Source organism: Vicugna pacos, chromosome 28, assembly GCF_048564905.1.
Source record: "Vicugna pacos chromosome 28, VicPac4, whole genome shotgun sequence".
NCBI lineage: Eukaryota > Metazoa > Chordata > Mammalia > Artiodactyla > Camelidae > Vicugna > Vicugna pacos.
The window spans coordinates 7,421,205-7,434,459 of NC_133014.1; the positions used below are offsets into that span (position 1 = coordinate 7,421,205).

At 52.7% G+C, this 13,255-nt stretch overlaps 1 protein-coding gene across 4 annotated transcripts in view; it reads left to right on the forward strand.

Moving 5' to 3' along the window:
• Window positions 1–2,261: 2,261 nt before the first annotated feature.
• The window catches only part of CRACDL (CRACD like), a 95,802-nt gene continuing 84,808 nt past the window's right edge, over window positions 2,262–13,255 (forward strand). For 3 of the 4 annotated variants that reach the window (XM_072951353.1, XM_072951352.1, XM_072951349.1), the window contains exon 1: window positions 2,262–2,551. The gene's annotated coding sequence lies outside the window, so the exon portion shown is untranslated. Of the gene's footprint in view, window positions 2,552–2,728; window positions 2,956–13,255 lie in introns of those variants that run through there. The other variant, XM_072951354.1, reaches the window with a different exon arrangement.

Consider the following 13,255-nt stretch of genomic DNA (forward strand, 5'->3'; position numbering starts at 1 on the left):
TTATCTGTAAAATGGGATAATCGCGGGTCTTCCCTCAGGGCTCTCCTGGGGACTAAATGGTCTAAATGAGCAACAAATTGTAAATGGCTTAGAACAGCACCTGGAATTCGTTTAAAAATGTGTTCCCAGGCGAGGTGCAATATATTTAGAAGTAATTTGGTAGCACAGTCTTCTTTCTTCTGCCTTATCAATGAGGCTCTCGTTCCTGGGAAGGGGGTTTTCAGAGATAGCGGAGAGAAATTTTCTGGAATCCCGGAAAACAAAACAAAACAAAAAAACCCCAATGCTCTGCTCTTAGTTTTCTGAAAGTCGGTGTAGGCTTCCAGAAACTCCACGTGGGGGCTGTTTCCTTGGAACTTCTGGCAAAACTTCACTGACATTTTAGCCTTTTCTCAGGCTGGCTTCAAGGTTTGGTCCATGAGGCACTATGGAGGGAAGGAGCTCCCTTGAAGTCCAAATGGCAGGTCCTTGGGAACTGAAGATGGAGGAGGGACATTTTTCCTTTTGAGGCTTTTAAAGCGTGAAGGTGCTTGCTCTACGTAGCGCCAGATAATCTCCCATTTTCCTAACGGATTCACAAAGTTCCTCCACCACTTTCTATTTTGGGTGTTGACACCGTGTTCTTTCTCAGCCTTAAACTAATCATCAAGAGCTTCAGTTTTTGTCCTTTCAAAACCTTCAGGAACTTCATAAGCCACCCACAGCACACACAAATAAAGCCAGAGGTTTAAGATTGTCTGGAAACAAATGAAATCCTTAGGTAAAAAGGTGATTTGTAGAGTCAATAAATATTTAGTAGCTACAACAAAAAATGAATGTGATTTTGAACAGCAAGGAGTAGAGGGTCAAGGTGGGAGAGGAGAGAAGGGAGTGTAGATTTGTTTGCAGTTGTTTGGTTTAGTTCGAGGATTCTGAAGAAAAGCAAACACACATCCCTAACAAAGTCATTGTCTCTGACTGTCATGTGTCACCTGCCCATGGTGAGTACAGGTTATTAACCTGGGGGGCTATAGACTGATTCACAGTATATTTTTGTTCCTTTCACACAGGGAATGTAAAGTGCTCAAGGGCAAAAGGGGCTTTTAAGAGAAGAGCTTGTGCCAAAGGGATTATTAAAATATTTTAAAAAATAAACTTCTCTTTATATGAACAAGTAACTGTGATCTGTCTGTAGCTTCTCCCTGCCTGGGATTCTTCTATTTGGGATTTTGATCCCGTTTAAAGCCAGAGGTGGAAAGGTCCCCTTCCAGGGTTCTACCCTGGCTCTGCTGTAGGTATTGGTAGAAACGAGGGTTTCTCCAGTCCTCAGTGTCCGCATGGAAGAATCATCAGACCCACCACCCCAGGATGTGGCACAGATTCCGGGGTCCCCACCTAACAGCTCCAACATCGCTGATCCTCAGACATCGAGTGTCACTCGAGTGTCGCTCTCTTCTAGCTGGCATGAAAGTTTCTCGGGGTTCAGCTGGCGTGGCCTCGCTTCCCTGGAAGCCACAGTTCACGTGCATGTTCCCTCCCTGTTCTTGAGGCAGGTGGTTGAGGTGGGGGCGCCCGGGTTGTGCAGGCCGCGGGGTCAGCTCCCTGATAGATTCACCCAAGGCCGGCACATTTGCTAAGACGCTCTCCTGAAATGGCCCAGCCTGTCTCTAAAGAAAAAGAAGGGGAGCCAGGGAGGCTGAGAAGCCTTCAAGGGCCTTTCTTCCCACACTCGCAGTGTCACAACAATGATTCACCCCAAGATAGGGCGGCAGCTTCCCTAATTAGCCTGGAAACGCTCCGGCCCCACATAGTTATTAAAACAAACATTTTTTACTTTTATTTCGATGCACAATTCCCACCCACGACGCCCCCCTGACCCAACTCGGGCCCCGGCCCTCTGGCCGCCGGCTTGGCGAGGGGGATCTCGAGCACCCCGGGCCCTGCGCCGTCGGGCCGCAGAGCCCCCAGATGACCCCGGAGGTCAAGGCTGGAGTCGGGGCCACATCCCCTGCGGCGGGGGCGCCTCGTGCTCCGGGCCGTCGGGTCCTCCCGCGGACCCCGGCCCCGCGCAGGAGGGGCGGCAGGGCCCGGAGCCCCGACAGCGCCGCCGCGGGGTGCGGAGGGTGGGGAGGGTGGGGGAGGGGGTCCCCGCGGGCAGCCGGGCGCGCGCCCCGCCGCCCGCCGGCGCCTCCCCCACGAGCTCGCGCCCCGACTCGGCCCGGAGGCTGCGGGAGCGGCGCGCCGCGGGGGAGGTGCGCGCGGCGGGCGAGCGAGCGAGCGCAGCGCCGGCCGCCCCCGCCGAGCCGCGAGCAGCCGAGCCGAGCCGGCGCGCCCGGGGCGGGGAGCGCGCGCCCAGGCCGGGCGAGGGCCGGCGCCGGAGGGTCGTGCCCGCGCCCGCGTCCTGCTCTCTGCGCCCCGAGCGGGCGGCGGCGAGGCGGGGCGGCCACCTGCTGCGCCGCGTGCGGGTCCGGCGTCCGCGTGGCCTCGGGCGGTGACCGCAGCCCCGCCGCCCACCCCCGCCCGGCAGACCGAGCCTCCGGCGCTTCGCGGGGCGGGCGGCGCTCCGGTGCAGGTACAGGGAGGCGGGGGTGGGGGCCGTGGGGGGCGGGGACCCGCGCGTGGGCCGGGGCCGGGCGGCCGGGTGTGGGGGCGCGGGGCGCGGGCCGCCAGGTGCCTCTCGGACGGCGGACGGGACCGGGCGCCCTCCCGGAGGCCGCCTCTCGGGGCGGCGCGGGGCCGGGGGCCGAGACCAGCCGGACGCGCTCCCGCAAGTGCCCGAAGTTTCCCTGTGCTCACTTTGCCGGACTTAACTTTGAATTGTGAGGCGAACCGGCCATTGATCGCGTTGAGAACATAGAAGAGGGAGAAAGCCGGGTGTAGGCTGTTAGCAGACGAAGTCTGTGCGCCTTCTGCCGCCGAAGGCCACGGCAGAGAAAACAGTGGACCAACACATTAACTGTTTTCCTTCTGCTTCAGGTAATGGTTTATTTGTTGTACAGGTTTTAGGGTTTCACGACAGGCCATCCGTGAGAGATTCTGGGCTTAAGCTAAGAAACGTTCAAATTTCTAATCAACAGATACGTGTTGAACAGACGCTTCATAACAGGGAGGGCTTAAATGTGAGGTGAACAGGCGATCGGAGCTTAAGTAGTAACTAAAATGTAGTCGTTACCAACGAACTGTTGGCTTTTGCCATGCAAAGTGGAAAGGAGTGCCACCGTTTGGACTGGCCGAGCGCAGGTACAGGTGGCACCTGGCATGGTGTCACTGCTAAGTACCAAATTTCGAGCCAGAGATCCATCAAGAGACAAGCAGCTGCGAGAACCCACCCCACACCTTCCCCAACTGATATCTTAAAATATCCTGCTCCCTTATTCCCGCCTGCACGCTTCCTTCATTTACATAACACGTGCACGTGAGGGCGGAATAGACTGTTTAGACCCCGGGTCCTCTCGCTGGAGCGCAGTCACCCCCCCCCCCCCGCCGGCTCACACCGGATGATGGAGCATCCTGGTCACTCCTTAGAGTCCTTTGAGGTCATAAAATTGTAAGGAGAAACATACCTCGAGGCAGGGCAGTGGCATCAGGGGTCCCTGCCCTTGGGGCTGTGGACAAGGGTTGAGCCGGGTTGGTTTCTTGGCTTTGCCCCGGGTGCTGTGCTGAGCCGTATTGGAGCCTAAGGCAGAAGGAAGAATCAGTAATGCGGATCCTGTCTCTGTTTAAAATTGAGATATTTTGGACAATGTGGATTTTGTGCTAATTTCAATGTTTTCAAACAGGTCATTGTAATATTTATCTTTGGAGTCTTTTGGTACCCCCTTCAATTTTGTGCCTGGAGCGAGTGCCTCGCTTGTCTCCCCCTAGTTCTAGACTTGCCTGCGGGTCAAGTTTCTTAACCTCTCTGAGCACCTCATTTATAAAATAAAAAAGCGGCCCCTCCCTGGGTGCTGCGCAGCTAATACACAGCATCTCGCCGCTGTGCAGGACCGGGCACATAGGGCACGCGCAGGGGTGGCCGTCCTCTTCGAGCTGTCACTCCGCTGGGTCATCTTGAGCCGCTCACTGAATCTTGCTGGGTCTCAGTTTGACTCAGCAGAGGGGAAGTACTGTTGGCCAGCTCCCGGGGTTACATGAGAGAATGGGGAGAAGGCGCCTGGCCCTCCAGGAGGGTAAGTTTTCCGTGATGGCGCAGTGGGCCTGGATTTGCCTTGGCAAGCTTGCCCGCTTTTCCTCTGGACCTTAGCCATGTGCCTTGTGCACACTCTTGTAAATTCTGCTCATGTTGCATGGAGACCCTGCGGGAGCATTTGAATCCAAGGAGAGTGGAGATGTTTCCTGCCTGGGTTATTGGGGAAGGGTGAAGGTCATCAGCCGCAAGTTGTGGTGTGCTAAGTTTTTAATTAGCTTAATTTTGCCACCGCAAACAAATGACTTTAGTTCCTTTTGATATATGTAGTCCTCGATCATGATTGTGATTTTCCTGAGCCTAATTCAAGTGATTTTGTCTCAGTCACTATCTAGCTTAAAGCAGCTTAGTCCCTGGAGAGTCAGTCTGTCTCTCCAGGTCACCCTTGGAGGCCCCTTCTCACTGTGAGTGGTCTCTGGGCACCTGGAGCAGGTCGTGGTCACATTGGAGTGTAGGGGAGAGCGGCCTCTTCCTGTCCTCTGATGAGTTTCCCATCACCCAGCCTCCTTTTCCTGTTTCCACTGAGAATTGTCCAGCCGGGGTCTCTGCAGAGAGCCATGCTGGGCACCCGGCTCTTGCATCTTGCCCTGAGGTCCCCACACCCTGGGTCTCTGCCGGGCCACTGAGAACCTGCCCATTTTGTGCAGAACGACCCAGGCAGCCGTACCTGCTGTGCGGAGTGCTCTCCAGTGTTCACTGCAGGAGGCAGGACAGACCCCCCTGTCTTCTGCGTCCCCCTCAGCCTCCCAGGGGTTTCTCTTCCCTCCCTCACCATCCCTTCTCCTCCAGACAGGGGCTCGCACTCTCCAGATCCCTCTCTCCCAGTACTGGAAGAGCCTTTTTCTACCTGTGAGGCAGGAATCCTTCTCGGGTTGTATCTTCTGTTCCCTTAACATTGTGGCTTAGAGTAAAGCTCTTGATACGTAAAGGGAATTTATACATCCTTTTCTCTTAACCCACCCCCCCATCTCTGGAGAAACCAGATGCACCCTGATGAGGTGGGAAGGAGGCAGGGAGGAGTGAGCTGGGGAAATGGACAAGAAGACCCCTCCCCCGGCCCCCGTCTTTTGGTTTATGTGCACTGGACTTCTTATTACCTGGAAAAGCCTGGCAAGGCTGTAGGGCCTGTTGGAGATACCAGTCAGGGGCCGGGAGGAAACGGGAAAAGAGCCTGGTGGTCGTGGAGGAGGAGAGGCGGTGTCTGCCTGCTCACCACTGAGCCCGGCCCAGGGGACCAGTTTCACGTGCATGAGTGTCTTCCAGAGGATCCCCTATTAATGCTGCTGCTGCTTCACCATCAGAACGACCCACTGTGTGCTTGGCGTTTACTAAAAGCTGCAGGAAAAATCCAAGTCATAACTGATTCTTCCAGGTGCTTGAGGACTTTTTGGAGAATAAGATTAGCTTTTATGAAGCCTAAAGCTGTACACCCACGCCCTGGGTTTTGTTCACACTCTGTGAGTGGAAGGGAAAGTGGTCAGGGAAGGCTTCTTGGAGGAGGTGGGACTTTTAAGTAACATTAAGACTTGGTCACACAGACATGAGTGGAAGGAGAACTTCCCATGGGGAGGACCTCTTGAATTCCTAGAGACAGGAGGCTGCCCACAAGGGCCCACCTAAGACCTGCCCCTTCCTGATGTCAGGCTTACCCCTTTCGTTGTCTGGGTCGCTGTAAATCTGGGCACAGGCAGTGTCATCTGTGCATGGGACGGCAGGCCCGGTCAGCATTCTGAACGCCTCGTGTTTTCCGCCAGCTGAAAGGAAATCAGAGTAGTTCTCATCTAATCCTGTTACTCCGAGTTGTCTACATCTGGAAAGTCGTTTTAAACTTTTGGGTCAGGTAAATGGTTCTTAAGATACATCTGTGATTCTAAGGAATGACCTGAGTATTCTGTGTTGCTTTAACCTGCTGTGCCCCCTAATCCTGAGCTCACTGGGTCACAAGCCAGTAGATGCCGTGGGAGCGCTCAGCACATTTAGCAGCGGGTTGACAGGAAATGATCAGCCGGGTGTGGCCACGCCCCCCCCCCCCCCCCCCCCGGTGCTGGCCACTAACTGTGCGGACTCTTGCACTGTTCCTACAGATTCCGGGCAGGAAGGGTTCTCAAATACTTCTTTTATGATTAAGGTATCTGTGGGGAAACAAACTACAAAAGAGCCTTTTGAAAGGTGTAGAATGTTATTTATTTACTCAAGCCTCTTCCTGGCCGCAGTGCGTGGGACTGGCTTTTAAATGTATGGAGTTTGAGGACTTCCGGAATCCTTGCCCGCACCTCTGAGGTCCATACACCAATCTCCCCATGGTTTCTGTCCCCGAATTCTCACGTCTGTGGGAAACAACAGAAGCATTAGCCGAGGTGTGCCAGTTTCCCAAGAAACTGCTCTCAGAATGACTGTCCCTGAATGTGGGGTGTGGGATGTGAAAATGCCAGAGGGGTTTTGCTTTCTTAAAGCGGGTGGTCTAGCCAAGGAGGGAAGTCAGGGTTCTTGTTTCAGCTCTGCTACTTAGTCCCTGTGACCCCGTAGAACAGGGGTGGTGATTCACATGCACACACTCACACAAGCATCACTTGAGGTGCTGTATCAGCAGAGAAAATGCTTCATAAATTATTTGTAGCTATTACTCTTCCGTTGTCTTTCTTAGAAGGCAGAAGGGCATTTGTTATATTCCAAATTAGGACCCCCTAATACCCTAAAACAATAAAAGGGACTTCCACATCTGAGGTCTGCTGTACCTAGGGCTCTGAGCAGAGCTAGCGGTGGGTGAGTGTCAGGTGGGAGATGACCTTGATGCACTTTAAAGCACACTGTGGCAGCGAGGAGCCAGGGAGGGAGATGGGGAAGGTCACACAGGTAGGAGAGGGCTCAGGCGGTGGGAGACCCTCAGCCCCTGGGTCCCGGGGACCCACAACTCACATGTTCCAGCCTTCCCTGCTCCTGTGGTTACAAGTAGGAGCTGCAGGGCCACAGGCGGGGCCACAGGCGGGGCCACAGGTGGGAGGTGCCCTGGGCCAGTGACACACACATTTACTCTGCTGGTGAGACGTAGGGACAGTTCTGCCCTGTGACATCCACAGCTCACCAGTGAGCTGGCTGTACAGCCGTGGATCAGAGGACCAGATGGGTGTAACCAGTGGGTAACCGAATTGCAGTCAGCACTGGGTTCCTGTTGTGTGTTCAGTCTCCTGCGTGTGAGTATATCATGAGTGTTTAGTATCTTTTCAGCATTTAGTGTATCATGAATATTTACTGCCCCGCTGCCTGGGTATATTTAGTGCCTCCTGAGTATTAGGTGTCTGTTGGTCCTTCGCCCCTTCTCTCTGATACACATGTGCTCTCCTTACTGCGTTTTCATCTCTGCTTAACGTGTCTTACGAGAGTCGTCCGTCCCTCTTGCTGTCTTCCGCATCTGCTGCTCCGAGCCTGTGCAAGCTGGTCTCGGCTCTTCACTCTTTGGTCCTGCCTGTGGCCATGTGGCCGGGCACAACCTCTGCCCCTGACGGGTGCTGGGGCGGGTGCGGTGGGCCTGGGGGACTCAGACTTGAGTCTCTTGGGCCCTCACGTGGCTCTGCCTCCGACGTGGGGAACGCAGGGAGCTGCTCTGAAGTGGCGTCTCCACGGGCACCTGCTATTCTAACCTGGGTTTGATACCTAACTCCTGGTCCCGAGGTTCCATCAGCTCTACTGCTTCATTATTCATCATTCCTCCCCCTGCCCCTCCCTGGTAGCAAGACCGTTCTCACGGGTCCTCCTGCAGTGAGGTCGTGCGACTTCGACATTGCAGTGCTCACCCTGCTAATGGAAGCGAGGACGGGAGGAGAAGGATGGGGTTTGCCGGGAGGTCAGTCCCACCTACTCGACATCTGAACCCGGCGGCCGCACCATCCCGCCTGGTGACTCACCTTCTGTGCCTGGGGATCCTTTCCACGGGGAAAGACCTGGCCACGTTTATTTGGACGGTTGCTGGGTGTCAGCCACATGCTCCATTGGAAACCAGGTCTTCAGATCATCTTGGATTAACATTTCCCGTGTGTGCTTGGGTGTAAGCGGGTTCTTCGTGTACAAGCACAAAACGTTTTGCAGATTTGAGTCACCTGTTTTCTGACAGGTCCTCTCAGGGGCCCTCACTTTGGCTTCATGGCGTCTGTGAGCAAAGTCGGGTCTGTGCGTCTAGGGCTGCTGGGAAGCAAGGCTTACCTGGTGCCATATTCTAGAATTGAAAGTACTGGGAGCATTTCATGAGCCCTGGGGCATCCCTTGAGGGGGGGTCTCTCAGTGGCAGAAGGACCACTGTGGACAGGACTCCGCCAGGCCAGCAGGCGGGGAGGGCCCGGAAGGCAGTGAACCTGGTGCAGGGCACGCCCACCAACCGTCTGGGGCTCCCACCAGGCTTGTGAGTTGGCTCCTTCCAGGCAGCGGCTCTTTGGCTGTCCCCTTCCTCGGGTGGCTTGAGGCCAGGGGCCGCGTAACAGACAGTCTCTTCCCTCCAGCGAACCCAGGGGCAGGATGGTAACAATTAGGGGTGGGTCCTTCCAAACGTTGTCTGTGCTGTTCCGAATATATACATGAACGCAAGTACGTATTATAAAAAGGTAACGTCTGCGTTGTTTTCTGGGCTGCCTTTTCAAGAAGGGTAGCGTGGGTTGAATCCCTTTCCTACCTCATTAGATTCTCTTCCTCGCGGCTGCGGGGGATTCCATGGGCGGGGTCAGCCCAGCTCACCTGCCAAGCCCTCTGCTGGGTGGACATTTGCTTAGGTCATTTTCAACCTTATGACAATGAACATTGTCATCGGTGCTCTTTTGTGTGTTTGTCTGGTTGGTTCCTTCGAAGTCTATCTCCTAAGTAGGTTTCCTGTGTGTGTACAAGCCTCCTCCTTTGACATGTCTGGCCCAAAGTCTTTTTTTTCTTTTCATGCCAACAAGATGTCGTGCATCTTGGTCGACAGCATCTTCAGCATCCGTGCTCTTCAGGATTTGCTCTGGTTAGTGTCAGCAGAAGAGGTTTTAATGCAGGAAATTTAGGGATAACAGAATTGGTGGAGGCTCAGCCAGACCTGTGGGAATGACTCCCCACCCAGAGCAACACCGCAGAGCTGTCCTGCTGGGAGGTGCCTCCCACCCCAGACCCGCTGCAGGGAGCTTCCCACCTGCTGCTTGGCGTCCACTGTGGAGCTGTGGTCGAGGCTCTGGGACCCCCGCCACCACCCATGGGAAAATCTGATTCCTCCACGGTGGTGTCTGTTAGCAGAGAGGCACAGGAAACCCTGCCACGTGGGGAGTGTGGCCAGGATGGAGGTGGAAAGTGTGGTCCTGGATTTCCAGCCTCCAGCACGCAGTGAACAAGTTTGGTAGGGTGAACTGTATTTCAGCTTCTTTCTTTCTCTCTCTCTCTTTTTTTTCCTTCAAATTTTGTACTTTTTATGTTCTATTTGATGCAGGCAGAGGTGAGAGTCCCAGAATTCAACCATGGCTTCAGTGGGTCTGGTCCCTGCCTCACAGAGTCAGTCTTTTGTCCCCTCTAGAGAAGGTCAAGGTCATTTCCTTGATAAGATTTTCATTTGTCTCCTCTTCAGAGCCCTTTGACATGAGTCCCAGTCCCCTTCCTGCTCTCCCTTAGAAATCAGATTGGAAGCTTCCCCAGCCTGAGCTTCAAATAGGTTAAAAAAAAATATATATGTCTATATCTGTATCTATGTGTTTCTTAAGGTGAAGCCACAGACAAACAGCACCTGCAGACATGCCTTCTATTCAGACCATGTATTTGAAAATCAGGTTCTCAGCGACCTACCTTTGCGGGAAGGTGTGGGCTGGGAGTGGGTGTCTGGCTCTGCTCTGTCACTGGGGAGGCCTTGGTTCTGCTGCCCCTTTCGGGGGTTGTGGTGTTCACACTGAATGCCCTCTGTCGTCAGGCGTGGGTGGAAGCAGGAGGGAGCCCACTGCTAAGTTAATCGCCAACTTTTTTTTCAGGGGCCATAATTGATCAGCAGGCAATTTACCGACCGTATTTCTCTCTGCCTCTTCAAACAGGCTTTGTGCTTAATTAGTGTGAATTCAGGTGTTTGTGTAGTTCCAAGCTCCCCCTCTGAGCGGTTTCTGGATTTTCAGTTGTTCCAGGAAAGCATTGCTGAGGATGAATTCCAGGAAAGATTGTGGCTTCAGCATCCCAGGGTCTCTGGGTGGCAGCCACCAGCCTGAGGGTGCATGCTCTCCTGACCCTCCACAGGTCCTCTGCCCCTTGTGGTTCAAGCTCCACTTTTAGAGATGGACTATTTAAAACAACCTGCTGCTCCCCAGCTCGAAGCTCCGAGGTGGATGGCGGGGTGTGGAGGGAGCCCGGCCCCCTCTAACTCAAGGTCGGGTGAGTCAGCCCTTGGGACTAGTCCTTGGAGGGTCCAGCGGGTCAGTTTCAGCAGGTCCATCAGAGGAACCCATGTCCTTTAAAAAAGATTTTTTCTTTTTTTTTTTTGAGGAAGGAAAGTAATTAGACTTATATTATTTATTTATCCTTTCATCTATTTGTTTATCTTAACGGAGACACTGGGGCTTGAACCCAGGACCTCCTGTGTGCTAAGCACACGCGCTACCACTGAGCTACACCCTCCTCCCTGAAGAGCAGAAAGTGATACGTGTTGGCTCCATCCCGACTGGATTTACCTTCGGTTTCTACAGCCCTGCTTTCTGTGATTTCTTTGTAACAGATAATTCTCTTTCTTTAATTTTAGGGGGGTGAACGTTGGTTGTATATTATGACATGAACTGTAATCATTATTTTCCCAGCCACGATGTTTTTCTTTGAATTTTTCTAACCATATAAAATGAGATTCTGAACTTTGCGTGTGGCACATTAACACTGGCTGGTTCAGGCTGCTGTTGCATAACTCCCCCCGCTCCCCACCCGTCTTGTGTTTTAATATAATTACTAAAGTGTGAGTATGTGTGCGATTAGAAGAATCTCTTTCCAGCCCCAGAGAGCAGGTGAGGTCAGAGCCCATCACTGGATTTACCTCCTGTTTTACCTCGCCTCATTTTGGGTCGTTCATCTTCAGCATCTCATTTGATCCTTACCCTGTGCATTTTAGAGATAAGGAGACTGAGGCCCAGAGAAGTAAACTGACTTGGCCAGGGCCCCTCAGCCAGTGAGCGGCAGAGCTGTGGACCCAGCTTCACCCCGGGTTCTCTCCGGTAGTGATTTCTCCTGGGAAAAAAAACACTGTTGGCTCATTGGCTAACACGCCAGATGCTGCCTGGGTCGCTTCATCCCTCACAGTTTTTAGCCCCATTTTATGGAGGAGCAGACTGAGGCACAGAGTGGTTATGAGACTTACCTAAACAACCAGCACACAGTGGAGTAGGGATTTAAACCCAATGTCCTTCCTTTGTGGCCTGTTTGTAACCCATCTTGATCTGTTAACTCGGAAATGACCCGGAAGTGTCCTTGTAACTCGCCCAAGGGTTTCACCCAACGGGAGTGAACATTCTTGGCAAATCACTCCGCGGCATGTACACAGGAGAGAATTAGAAAGGATGTGTTATTGTTATTAAGCCTGACTTACCTCTTCTTCTCTCTCTCTCTCTCTCTCTCTTTTTGTTAAAACATCCCTAGTTAGAATTGAGTAAGGCTTCGGGACTGGGAGCTCTGTGTGCAAAGCCTGACTCTCCAGCACGTGACCTCTCAGTGCCCCAGTTCCCCGTCTGGAAAGTGGGGATGGCACTGGTCCCCGCCCCTGAGGGTTGTTATGTGGACTGACTGGGATACTAGTGCCTGTGACATGCCGTCTGTGACAGTAAAAACTGAAGGGGTGCAGTGAGGGGGTCGGACTGCAGCCCTGGCTGGCTGAGCGTGTTCTGTGTTCCAGGCGCCATCAGGTACTTAAGGATACAGGATCCCACCAATTCTTGGAATAACCTCAGAGAGTAGAAACAGTTATCCCTGTTTGGAGGTGAGGAAATAGAAGCTGAGAAGATGAAAGCAATGTCGCTGTCCCCATCTGAGGACAGCTAGGCAGGCAGAGAGGGAGGTGGTCACCTGAAGCCCTGGGGTAGGGGATGGGGTCCAGAGCTCCTGCCGCTGGGACCCTGCCTTGGCACCAGGTCAGCGGTTGGGTGGCACAAAGGTTGCTGCGTCCTGAGTCTTTCTGGCTTCACGGGGTGAGTCTGAGTGAACTGTTCACCATGTGCCGGCGTGATTAGCTGAAGGAGCAGATACTTCTCAAACATCATCTGTTCTTGTTTCTCCTCAGTTCCCAGATAAACACTTCTGTTGTGATAGCAACACGCTATTACAGCATTCTTTGCTCTTCTTGGGGACGTATATTCTTTTGTGCAAAGTTGCAGTTTAAGCTCACACTGTCAACCAAAGTGGAATTGCCATCTGAATTCACTTCAAGACACAACATCCAGGATGGCCTGCTGCTGTGTGTGGTTTCCTAAAGGCTGTCGGTTCTCCCCTAAAGCCAGGGTTCCTGGTCTTTCTGAGTAGGAGGCCCCCTTTGTAACACTGAACAATTAGGGAAACCTTTCACATGACAGCAATTGTATTTTCAATGTATCCGAATATCAGTGAGGAAACTGTATGGAAACAAAAAGACACTATGACTTTTGAGGCTCGTCTAGATGATGTATGTTATTAATCACACCTACACTTATTTAAAAATAATTACCTGTACGTGACATGATAGTGATGCCATTTCCCGCTAACGCTTGTATTTCAGGGAGTCACGTAGAGAACTAAGGATCTGCGTTTGGAGGTTTCATATTTGAAGCCTTTCAAAAACGTGGATATGCCCTTCTGGGGTTTGCGTTCTCCTCCTGGGCACTTTGCTTGCAATTTCAGTAGCTTCCACCAGAGGGTGCTCGGGATCATGAGGCTTCTGCAGTGGATGAGGCTTCACTCCAGCTATGAAAGTGTAATTTTCTACTCCCCCAATTTTCTTTTAGGACAAAAATACTTTAATTAAAAGAAAACATATTGTGTGGCTCAGTGGTAAAGTGCATGCTTAGCATGTACAAAGTCCTGAGTTCAATCCCCAGTCCCTCCATTAAAATTTTAAAAAATAATAAAATAAAATTGTCTTAAAAAAAAAGAAAG